At 38.3% G+C, this 13923-nt stretch overlaps 1 protein-coding gene across 1 annotated transcript in view; it reads right to left on the reverse strand.

The window, feature by feature from the left end:
- The window catches only part of LOC115195009 (atrial natriuretic peptide receptor 2), a 37470-nt gene that overhangs the window by 15269 nt on the left and 8278 nt on the right, over positions 1-13923 (reverse strand). The gene's annotated exons all lie outside the window — the stretch shown is intronic.

Here is a 13923-nt window from a genome sequence, read left to right on the forward strand (position 1 = left end):
CTCTTACTGTATATAGTCTCTACTGTATATAGCCTCTCTACTGTAATATAACCTCTCTGGTATATAACCTCTCTACGGTATATAACCTCTCTACTGTATATAGCCTCTCTACGTATATAGCCTCTCTACTGTATATAGCCTCTCTACTGCTATAACCTCTCTACTGTATATAGCCTCTCTACTGTATATAGCCTCTACTGTTATAGCCTCTCTACTGTATATAACCTCTCTATAACCTCTCTACTGTATATAACCTCTCTACTGTATATAACCTCTCTACTGTATATAGCCCTCTCTACTGTATATAGCCTCTCTACTGTATATAGCCTCTCTACTGTATATAACCTCTCTACTGTATATAGCCTCTCTACTGTATATAACCTCTCTACTGTATATAGCCTCTCTACTGTATATAGCCTCTCTACTGTATATAGCCTCTCTACTGTATATAACCTCTCTACTGTATATAGCCTCTCTACTGTATATAACCTCTCTACTGTATATAGCCCTCTCTACTGTATATAACCTCTCTACTGTATATAGCCTCTCTACTGTATATAACCTCTCTACTGTATATAGCCTCTCTACTGTATATAAGCCTCTCTACTGTATATAGCCTCTCTACTGTATATAACCTCTCTACTGTATATAGCCTCTCTACTGTATATAGCCTCTCTACTGTATATAGCCTCTCTACTGTATATAACCTCTCTATAGCCTCTCTACTGTATATAACCTCTCTACTGTATATAGCCTCTCTACTGTATATAACCTCTCTACTGTATATAGCCTCTACTGTATATAGCCTCTCTACTGTATATAACCTCTCTACTGTATATAGCCTCTCTACTGTATATAACCTCTCTACTGTATATAACCTCTCTACTGTATATAGCCTCTCTACTGTATATAGCCTCTCTACTGTATATAACCTCTCTACTGTATATAACCTCTCTACTGTATATAGCCTCTCTACTGTATGTAGCCTCGCTACTGTATATAGCCTCTCTACTGTATATAACCTCTCTACTGTATATAACCTCTCTACTGTATATAGCCTCGCTACTGTATATAGCCTCGCTACTGTTATTTTTCACAGTTGTTTTTATTTCCTTACCTATTGTTCACCTAATACCTTTTTTGCACTATTGGTTAGAGCCTGTAAGTAAGCACTTCACTGTGAGGTCTACACCTGTTGTATTCGGCGCACGTGACAAATAAACTTTGATTTGATTTTTCATTCAAAAGGAGGGAGAAACCAAACAATTGGCAACTAAAGTTTTCTTTAAGGAAACAGATAGGCATGGCCTCCTACTCGTCGTGTTTTGAGCCCCACATTTTCTTGCGGGGGGGGGGCTTGCCTTTTTTGCATGTTATTTTGGCATTAATACGTGTCACATATCAGTTTGCAAACAATGTACAACATATATATATAATAGTTAATAAAGCTGCATACAAACATGGTCTCTTTTTTGTTTTCTTGAGTAAGGCAGCTCCAAAATGCAGATGTTTCAGCCTAGTGCTGTGTTGGTGGGGCAAGCCAGCAGAAAATACGGAGTGTTGCACTGTGATTGGCTCAGTGTTGTGTCACTCATGGGTACACTATGTCACCTCCAAGTCTAAGGGTAGACATCGGAAATTCAAGCCCCTTGGGTGCTGCCATAGAGTTACCTTAGAAGTGCCCATCCAAGAAGGCTCAAGGTCATTGTCCATAGATAAAATTACATCAAATCACATTATATGTACAGTAGCTTTGATTGGACTGATCATGTCAACATCATACTTTCAAAATCTTAGCTAGCAGTCATCATCATGAATCAAGTCGACAATCTACTGGCAAATGAAGAGAAATAATGAAGAGAAATTATAGATAAAATGTATTGGTGCTCATCGGCCAATGGACATCAACAAGTTGGAAATCGCAAATTCAACAGTAAGTGGTTTGGAAGGAATCAGTGACAGCGGCTAACTATAAAGCATCGCAAAGCAATCACTAGCCTGCTATTCAGTGGAGTGACTGTGTGGTCCCAAATCTGGGATTAAGGGTCTCTTTTCCAAGTTTAAAATGATAAACATTCAACATTGGCCATGCTGTCATTGAAGCATAATTTATGAAATAATAATTTAATTTATCAAATAATTGATCAAAACAACTGTTAACTCAGAACTGCGAAAGCGGTGAGTTCAAGACAACAGGGAAGTTGGGAATAAACGAGCTCCGACTGGGAAAATACGTTTTGAAAGCACCATAAATCCAGAGAATGATGACAAAATTTGCCCACGGAGGACCGCCGTGCCACCTTCCTGTTCAAGTGAGCACAGCCCAATAAGGGGAGTCCAAAATGTATTATATGCTGCTGCATAAAAGATGCCAGGGAGATGTGTATACTGTAGCTAAGAAAGTAATACTAAGTGTAATACTCTAACATGGAACCCAAACTGGCTGCGCGCATGCGCCATCGTGCACCATCGTGCGCCATCGTGCATGAATTTATTTGGTCCCCCCACACCAAACGCGATCACGACATGCAGGTTAAAATATCAAAACAAACTCTGAACCAATTACATTAATTTGGTGACAGGTCGAAAAGCATTAAACATGTATGGCAATTTAGCTAGCTAGCTAGCTTGCACTTGCTAGCTAATTTGTCCTATTTAGCTAGCTTGCTGTTGCTAGCTAATTTGTCCTGGGATATAAACACTGAGTTGTTATTTTACAACACAGACGCTCGTTGACGCGCACGAGCAGTGGGTGCAATAATTGAATACTGTTGGGACTTTTTGTAGGCCCTAACAGTTTGTGGGCACCGTTTGTCACCGTTATAGTGCAATTAATGTATTGTTTAGTGCAATTAATGTATTGTTTAGTGTTGTGTTGTGGCTTTGCTGGCATGCATCCAACCTTTTTGTCTTTTTTGCCCCACCAACATTTACATGCTAAAACCACCACCACTGCCTCCTTCATATATCCAGTTTCCAAAACACACATATTGATCAAATCACAACTTATAAGTTTCCATAGAATCTGTAGTTTCCCTTGGGATATAGAGGAGGCCACAAGACTCCTCTTCTCAGCCTTAAGGGGGGCTACTCTAGGTGGTTCCTCAGAGAGGTTAAGGCTGAGGTTAATCAAACCTTCTAGACCCATGGTGTCACGAATCCCACCGAAGGTGGCTCCCCTGCCTGTTCAGGCGGCGCTCGGTCGTCGTCGACGGTCTACTAGCCGCCGCTGATCCCTTTTTCCTTTTCTGTTTGTTTGGTCTTATTGGTTGCACCTGTTCCCTGTTTTGTTTCTTGATTTGTGTTTATTTAAGCCTGTTAAGCCCGCCCAGTTTTGTGCGGGATTATTTCACTGTTTGTTATTTGGATGTGCTGGCTGGCGCCTTATTTTCTCTCCGGACTGTTTTGCCTGTGTTTTGGGTTGGTCTAACTTATTACGCGCCATTCTGTTTTGTCAGGGCAGGCAGAACGGTCAAAACCGGGAAAGACTAGGAAACAGGAGCAAGAAACAGTCTGGAGCAGGGGAACAAACGCTGGTACGTTTCACGAACAAAAACGAACTGGCAACAGACAAACAGAGAACACAGGTATAAATACACAGGGGATAATGGGGAAGACGGGCGACACCTGGAGAGGGGGAGGAGACAAGCACATAGACAGGTGAAACAGATCAGGGTGTGACAGTACCCATGGAGAACATCAGGTAGAGAGGATAACCGCCATGTGGTTCCATTCATTTATTTATTTATTCTCGGGCTCTGGTGGGGTTCAACATTGAACTGAAATCTCATTTTCAACAGGCGAGGAATGATCGTGGGGCTTCGATTCAGGGTAATCTCAGCCTATAGGAAGAATAAAAGCCTTAAGGACACTTTAGTCAACTCAAGCCTGACCAAGCAGAATAAACACTTTACCGAAACACGGTTTCTGTCCAATAGGCATTCGGGCTTGAGGGCCTCAATCAGGCATAAAGTCCAATTGGACACTATAAATGTGGTTTATGTGATTGAGTCATAAACTCTATGTTGTAGAGACACAAATGGCACTAGAATGCAGACCACATTCAGAAGGGTGACAGAGCCCAGGGTTGCTAGGTTACTTTCTGAATGTAATCCATTACAGTAACTAGTTACTTGTCCAAAATTGTAATCAGTAACGTAACTTTTTGGATTACCTGAACTCAGTAACGTAATCTGATTACATTCAGTTACTTTTAGATTACTTTCGCCTTAAGAGGCGTTAGAAGAAGACAAAAATGTATGTTACCAATTGAACGACATCTAATTGTAGGATAAATCAATTCCAGTCATTCCAATAAATGTTATACCCTTGGACCTTCAAGAATAGGACTTGGAAATTTGGAAGTATAGATTAGCCAAATTGTTTAACCTGAGCATAACCCCCAAAACTAAAGACTTATTAGCCAGCCTTACTCTGTTGTTTATGATTGTGTTGTCATGGAGGACTGATTGGGCTCATTGATTCCAGTTGAAAAATAAATGCTGTGCTCATGGAATGGCTTTGAGCACTACTGAAAAGTGCTATTTACATGTGATAAATGGATGCCATATGCTGCATTACTATAGGCCTATTGTTTACCTTTTAGTTGATGACTCTTTGATATCTTGATAATATGCAGCTGTTTAAAGGGCAAATCCACAGATGGAACAATAATAAAATGGCCCGCCCCGCCTCTGTTTTGGTGAACAGCTGAGGGATTCGCCTGTAGAAATGTAACCACTCTCAGATGAACAGAGCTATGGATGCAAGGACTGACCATCCATGATATCAACATTATAGTTATAACCATGTTATGAGGCTATACAGGACTGACCATCCATGATATCAACATTATAGTTATTACCATGTTATGAGGCTATACAGGACTGACCATCCATGATATCAACATTATTGTTATTACCATGTTATGAGGCTATACAGGACTGACCATCCATGATATCAACATTATAGTTATAACCATGTTATGAGGCTATACAGGACTGACCATCCATGATATCAACATTATAGTTATAACCATGTTATGAGGCTATACAGTATTTGTTTACATGTACAATGTTTAAAAACATTGGAGAAAATCAAAGCTTACATTTTGGGTTCTCATGGAGTGTGACAGTGTGACATACACTAGTTATATAATCATAATATACTAGTTATATAGTATTAATATATTCATAATACACTAGTTATATAGTATTAATATAGTCATAATATACTAGTTATATAGTCATAATATACTAGTTACATTGCCATAATATACTAGTTAAATAGTATTAATATAGTCATAATATACTAGTTATATCGTCATAATATACTTATTATATAGTCATAATATACTAGTTATATAGAATTAATATATTCATAATATACTAGTTAAATAGTCATAATATACTAGTTATATCGTAATAATACACTAGTTATATAGTCATAATATACTAGTTATATAGAATTAATATATTCATAATATACTAGTTATGTAGAATTAATGTAGTCATAATAAACTAGTTATATAGTCATAACATACTAGTTATATAGTCATAATATACTAGTTATATAGTATTAACATATTCACAATATACCAGTTATATAGAATTACTATATTCATAATATACTAGTTATATAGCATTAATATAGTTATAATATACTAGTTATATAGTATCAATATAGTTGTAATACACTAGTTATATGGTCATAATATACTAGTTATATAGTAATAATATAGTCATAATATACTAGTTATATAGTCATAATATACTAGTTATATAGTATTAATATATTCATAATATAGTAGTTAAATAGTCATAATATACAAGTTATATAGTCATAATATAGTCATAATATACCAGTTTTATAGAATTAATATATTCATAATATACTAGTTATATAGTAATAATATACTAGTTATATAGTATTAATATATGCATAATACACTAGTTATATAGTATTAATGTTGTCATAATATACTAGTTATATCGTCATAATATACTAGTTATATGGTTATAAAATACTAGTTATATAGTTATACTATACTAGTTATATAGTATTAATATATGCATACTATACTAGTTATATAGCATTAATGTAGTCATAATATACTAGTTATATAGTATTAATATAGTCATAATATACTAGTTATATAGTCATAATATACTAGTTATATAGTATTAATATATTAATAATATACCAGTTATATAGAATTAATATATTCATAATATACTAGTTATATTGTGTTAATGTAGTCATAATATACTAATTATATAGTATTAATATAGTCATAATATACTAGTTATATAGTCATAATATACTAGTTATATAGTATTAATATAGTCATAATATACTAGTTATATAGTATTAATATAGTCATAATATACTAGTTATATAGCATTAATATAGTTATAATATACTAGTTATATAGTATCAATATAGTTATAATACACTAGTTATATGGTATTAATATAGTCATAATATACTAGTTATATAGTATTAATATAGTCATAATATACTAGTTATATAGTGATAATATACTAGTTATATAGTATTAATATATTCATAATATAGTAGTTATATAGTCATAATATACTAGTTATATAGTCATAATATAGACATAATATACTAGTTTTATAGCATTAATATATTCATAATATTCTAGTTATATAGTCATAATATACTAGTTATATAGTATTAATATATGCATAATATACTAGTTATATAGTATTAATGTAGTCATACTATACTAGTTATATGGTCATAATATACTAGTTATATTGTCATACTATACTATTTATATAGTATTAATATATGCATACTATACTAGTTATATAGTATTAATGTAGTCATAATATACTAGTTATATAGTCATAATATACTAGTTATATAGTATTAATATAGTCATAATATACTAGTTATATAGCATTAATATAGTCATAATATACTAGTTATATAGTCATAATATACTAGTTATATAGCATTAATATAGTCATAATATACTAGTTATGTAGTATTAATGTAGTCATAATATACTAATTATATAGTATTAATATAGTCATACTATACTAGTTATATCGTCATAATATACTGGTTACATAGTCATAATGTATAGTATATTATGACTATTAGTATATAGTATAATATAGTATAACATATATATAATATATAGTAATATAGTCATATTATACTAGTTATATAGTATTAATGTGGGGCGGCAGGTAGCCGCCTGGTTAGAGCATTAGACTTGGAACATAAAAGGTTGCAGATCAAATCCCATTTTACATTTACATTTTAGTCATTTAGCAGACGCTCTTTTCCAGAGCGACTTACAGTAGTGAAAGCATACATTTCATACATTTTTTTCCCCTGTACTGGTCCCCGTGGGAATCGAACCCACAACCCTGGCGTTGCAAACACCATGCTCTACCAACTGAGCCACTGCCAGGCCCTCCAGGCCCCCCAAATCCCGAGCTGACAAGGTAAAAATCTGTCGTTCTGCCCCTGAACAAGGCAGTTAACCCACTGTTCCTAGGCTGTCATTGAAAATAAGAATTTGTTCTTAACAGACTTGCCTAGTTAAATTAACCTGTTTAGGATAGGGGGCAGTATTTTCACGGCCGGATAAAAAACGTACCCGATTTAATCTGGTTATTACTCCTGCCCAGAAACTAGAATATGGATATAATTAGTAGCTTTGGATAGAAAACACCCTAAAGTTTCTAAAACTGTTTGAATGGTGTCTGTGAGTATAACAGAACTCATATGGCAGGCCAAAACCTGAGAAGATTCTATATGGGAAGTGCTCTGTCTGACCATTTCTTGGCCTTCTATAGCCTCTTTATCAAAAATATAGGATCTCTGCTGTAACGTGACATTTTCTAAGGCTCCCATAGGCTCTCAGAAGGCGCCAGAACGTTGAATGATAACTCTGCAGTCCCTGGGCGAAAAACAGTAGGGGTTTTGGAAAGTGGTCGATCTGAGAACAATGACACGGGCGCTCACTCTCGTTAATCTAACCACACTGTCCGATTTCAAAAAGGCTTTACAACGAAAGCAAAACATTAGATTATGTCAGCAGAGTACCCAGCCAGAAATAATCAGACACCCATTTTTCAATGGCATAAAATCAATTTTTATGCCATATATTATATAAACAGTGCCATGGTAATGTGGCCGTATTGTCTCTCATGAGTTTCACAAAATTGTACCAAACGGACCAGTTCGTAGCTGGATTCTTCACCGATCTTTTATACCTTCTCCAGAACATAAATGTTGTTCAGTTCCCCAGTCCTGTGAGGTGGAAGATTTCCTTTGTCTCTATGAAAACACTCTGTCTCTTTATACTGTGGCCATGAGGCGGGACATTTTCTTAGGAATTTACGACCACTCAAACAGGGCCTGAGAAGGGGTAGGTAGGGGGATTGTACATAGAAAACCCAAAGAGGGCAACATCATAACAAAGGTAAAGTTGAACAACATTGGGTGGGAATCCTGAACAGCTCAGATGTGTGTATCAGGACCCAGGAGGGCCCAACACGAAGCTCGTGTCCTGAGAAATATTACAGGAGATCCGGTCCAGATGGGTGGAGGTACAGCAGTCACTGCAGCTCACTGATTCTGTGGAGGGGTTTAACACACAGTGACAGATCAGTTTGGCTATGAGCCAAAATGGCATCCACTGTAACTATAGCAACATAAAGACAAGCCTGTAAAGACAACAATAGAGCAACATAAAGACATCGAGAGTCTATAAAGACAATAATAAAGTAACCTTCACAGCAGTACTATCCAAGTTGAAACAAGCTAATATAAATATGGGAGGGGGGGGGGGGGCTAGTCTCCGCTCAGACCCGGGACAGGGAGGGAGGGGAGGCACGGTAAGGGGGGGGGGGGGGATCAGAGTCTCTTGCCCCCAACCCCATCACCCCCCGGAGCAGGAGACAGGCCGTAGCTCCAGCTAGGACCCACAGCAACTTAGTGGTAAGACAGACACCAGCAGACGTCCAGCTAGGACCCACAGCAACTTAGTGGTAAGACAGACACCAGCAGACGTCCAGCTAGGACCAACAGCAACTTAGTGGTAAGACAGACACCAGCAGACGTCCAGCTAGGACCCACAGCAACTTAGTGGTAAGACAGACACCAGCAGACGTCCAGCTAGGACCCACAGCAACTTAGTGGTAAGACAGACACCAGCAGACGTCCAGCTAGGACCCACAGCAACTTAGTGGTAAGACAGACACCAGCAGACGTCCAGCTAGGACCCACAGCAACTTAGTGGTAAGACAGACACCAGCAGACGTCCAGCTAGGACCCACAGCAACTTAGTGGTAAGACAGACACCAGCAGACGTCCAGCTAGGACCCACAGCAACTTAGTGGTAAGACAGACACCAGCAGACGTCCAGCTAGGACCCACAGCAACTTAGTGGTAAGACAGACACCAGCAGACGTCCAGCTAGGACCCACAGCAACTTAGTGGTAAGACAGACACCAGCAGACGTCCAGCTAGGACCCACAGCAACTTAGTGGTAAGACAGACACCAGCAGACGTCCAGCTAGGACCCGCAGCAACAGAGTGGTAAGACAGACACCAGCAGTGTTTCTAGCTTCTATGGTAATACAATATCAGTACAATGCAATACCTCTCTCTGTATCTGTCTACCAGGCCCCCTCCACCTCCATTCAGTCATTGTGAACCACAAATAGAGATACCAACCATACCAGATGAATGTGGTGAAAGGCCCTCTGGTGGTGAGAGTGAAGCACTTCACTGTTTCACATGTTTCTCGCTGCAAGATGTAGTGATGGGGGGGTGTGGAGCAGAGGAGAGGAGAGAAAAGAAAGAGGAGAGGGACAGAGGGAGAGGGGAGAGGAGAGGAGAGGAGGAGAGAGGAGAGGAGAGGAGAGGAGAGGAGAGGAGAGGAGAGGAGAGGAGAGGAGAGGAGAGGAGAGGAGAGAGGGACAGAGGGAGAGGGGAGAGGAGAGGAGGAGAGTGGACAGGGGAGAGGAGGAGAGTGGACAGGAGAGGAAAGAGACAGAGAGAGGAGAGGAGAGAGAGGAGAGGAGAGAAAAGAAAGAGAGAGAGAGAGGGGAGAGGAGGAGAGTAGACAGGAGAGCGAGAGAGACAGAGAGGAAAAAGCCAGAAGACATTGTCACAAGTATGTGGTAACTTTTCACAGCACCACGCTCTATCATTGGATAGGGTTCAAACTGTAGAACCAATTTCCTACATTTTAATATAAAAATTGATTTTATCAAACAAAACGATGCTACATTTTATCTCTGGGATCCTCAGGATGACAAATTAGAGCAAGATTACTGAATGGAAGTACATCATTTACCTTCAGAGGTGAACGTATCAAACCAGTTGCCGTGATACGTTTTTGTTGTTGTTGTGCACTCTCCTCAAGCAATAGCATGGTAGTTTTTCACTGTAATAGCTACTGTTAATTGGATACTGCAGTTAGATTAACAAGAATTGAAGCTTTCTGCCCATATAAGACATGTCTATGTCCCGGAAAGTTTGCTGTTACTTACAACTGTCATGCTAATCACATTAGCGCACGTTAGCTCAACCTCCTGGTATAGGAACACCAATCCCGTAGAGGTTAATACCATGGCCCATAGAAACGCAATGAATAGCACATTCATCACTGGCAAAGAAGACAGTTCAAAAAAATAAATCATAAGGAATAAGGTTTTGTGAAATCAAATTGTATTTGTCACATGCGCCGAATACCTAGACCTTACAGTGAAATATTTACTTACAAGCCCTTAAAACCTTTTGAGGATCTTATCCCGATCTTATCCCGGTATTGGGATTCATTGTCATGTGACCATGGCGGGGAATTCAAAACTGCAAGAATAATCATTTCAAATAATCAAATAATCAACTATTTTCCTCCATTTAACCACGCTGTCCGATTTTCAGAGGCTTTACGGAGAATGCATAAAGTTAGGTTATGAATGCATAAAGTTAGGTTATGTTAGGAGAGTACATTGACAATAGCTGTGTGTAATGTGTAATGTTTAGCCAATTCAAAGAAGGGCATCAACAGACAGAAAACTAGCTAGAATTATGCACTTACCTTTGACAATCTGCATCAGATGACACTCATAGGACATTATGTTATACAATACATGCATTTTTAGTTCCATCAAGTTCATATTTATATCCAAAAACAGCATTTACAGTCGCGGTGAAATTCAGAATTTTTTTCGGCTCGAATGCTCCCAGTGAATCCAGCATTACAAATCACGGAATTACTATTCGAAAACATTGGTAAATTATAATATTGTCATTCAAAGAATAATATATTATCATCTCGTAATTGCTACCGAATGGCCAGATCTCAAAATAACTTTACTGGGAAATCACATTTTGCAATAAACTGGGTACTATGCTAAGAACAATAAGCTAAGCTATAAGCTAAGCTATACAGTTAGCATCATCTAATATCGATAATAACATTGTAAATATCCCCTTACCTTTGATTATCTCCATCAGAAGGCAGTGCCAGGGATCCCAGGTCCAGAATAAATGTGGTTTCTTTTGACAAAGTTCATAATTTATGTCCAAATAACACCAAATAGTTAGCGTTCAGTAGGCTCCCACAAAACGAGTTGGTAGGTGTAAAGTCACGCCGAAAAGCAAAAAAAAACCTAGTAAATAATCTATTTACGTTTGTTCAAACATGTCAAACGTTGTTTAGCATTAATCTTTTGGTCCATTTTTAACGTGAAACATCAGTAAACATCAGTAATATTTTCACACAACCTATCAAGTGTCTAGAATAAACGATTATGACAAAGACACTCTTCTCAGATTTATGCGCAGGCGCAAAAAATGAAGTGATGACGTGTCAACTTCCTTGCATTCTAATTTGCTCCCTGTTCATCACAGATGCTTCAAACAACTTTCTAAAGATCGTTGACATCTAGTGGAAGCCGTAGGAGTTGCGAACTGAATCCTTTCTCACTATGGTATCTATAAAACAATGACACTAAATAGTACAGTCACAAAATTCACATTTTTTTTAAAATCTATTTTTCACAGGTTTTTGCCTGCAATATGAGTTTTGTTATACTTACAGACACCATTCAAACTGTTTTAGAAAATTCAGAGTGTTTTCTATCCAAACCTGAAAAATAATATGCATATTCTAGCTTCTGAGTTGGTGTAGGAGGCAGTTAAAAATGGGCACATATTTTTTTCCAAAATTCTCAATACTGCCCCCTAGCCCAAACAGGTTATTAACCAACAATGCAGTTTTCAGAAAATAACAAAAAATGTAAAATGAAAGTAAGAGATAACAAATGATTAAAGAGCAGCAGTAAATAACAATAGCGAGGCTATATACAGGGGGTACCGGTACAGAGTCAATGTGTGGGGACACCGGTTAGTCGAGGTAATTGAGGTAGTATGTACATGTAGATAGAGTTATTAAAGTGACTATGCATAGATAATAACAGAGAGTAGCAGCAGCACGGGGGGGGGGGGGGCGATGCAAATATTCTGATTAGCTGTTCAGGAGTCTTATGGCTTGGGGGTAGAAGCTATTTAGCAGTCTCTTGGACCTAGACTTTGCGCACCGGCACCGCTTGCCGTGTGGTAGCAGAGAGAACAGTCTATGACTAGGGTGGCTGGAGTCTTTGACAATTTTTAGGGCCTTCCTCTGACACTGCCTGGCAAAGAGTTCCTGGATGGCAGGAAGTTTGACCCCAGTGATTTTCGTCCCATTTATTTTCCAGTGATTGAACATTAGCTAGCAGGACGGAGGGCAAGGACAGATGAGCCACTCGTCGCCTGATCCTCACAAGGCACCCTGATCTTTTGCCTCGAAGTCTCAGTTTCCTTCTCCAGAGAATCACGGAGATCTGGGCCTGGTTGGGTGTCTGTAGTAGTATATCCCTCCCATCCAACTCATTGACGAAGAACTCTTCATCCAGTTTGAGGTGAGTAATCCCAGTTCTGATATCCAGAAGTTATTTTCGGTCATAAGAGATGGTAGCAGCAACATTATGTACAAAACAAGTTGCGAACAGCGCAAAGAAACAAACAAAATAGTATGATTGGTTAAGAACCGATAAGACAGCAGCCCTATACTTTGTCCTATATCCTATATCTTTTAGATTTAAGAAAGCTCAGGAAATATATATATATTTTTTGGGACGCATATTTAACCCATTATTTTTATTGCCACAAAACAACCTCCATGCTACCATTCATTTGTATGGGTTACCATGGGTTACCTTCAGACGAGTCCCGTGACACTTGTGGCCCACCATTGTGTTTGTGAGAATCCCCACTTTCCACAGTGGGTCATATTACACTGAACAACAATATAAACGCAACAAGTAAATTGTTGGCAACATGTTTCATGAGCTGAAATAAAATATCTCAAAAATGTTCCATAGTCGCGAAAAGCTTATTTCGCTCCAATTTTGTGCAGAAATTTGTTTACATCCTTGTTAGTGAGCATTTCTCATTTGCCAAGATAATGCATCCACCTGACAGGTGTGGTATATCAAGAAGCTGATTAAACAGCATGATTAGTACACAGGTGCACCTTGTGCTGGGGACAATAAAAGGCCACTATAAGTTGTCACACAACACAATGCCACAGATGTCTCAAGTTTTGAGGGAGCGTGCAATTGGCATACTGACTGCAGGAATGTCCATCAGAGCTGTTGCCAGATAATTAAATGTTCATTTCTCTACCAGAATCCTACTCAAACAACATTTTTGAGAATTTGGCAGTACATCCAACCGGCCTCACAACCGCAAACCATGTGTAACCACGCAAGCCCAGGACCTCCTACTCCGGCTTCTTCACCTCCAGGTTCGTCTGAGACCAGCCACCCGGACAGATGATGGAACTGTGGGTTTGCACAACCGAAGAATTTATGCACCAAC

Source organism: Salmo trutta, chromosome 5, assembly GCF_901001165.1.
Source record: "Salmo trutta chromosome 5, fSalTru1.1, whole genome shotgun sequence".
NCBI lineage: Eukaryota > Metazoa > Chordata > Actinopteri > Salmoniformes > Salmonidae > Salmo > Salmo trutta.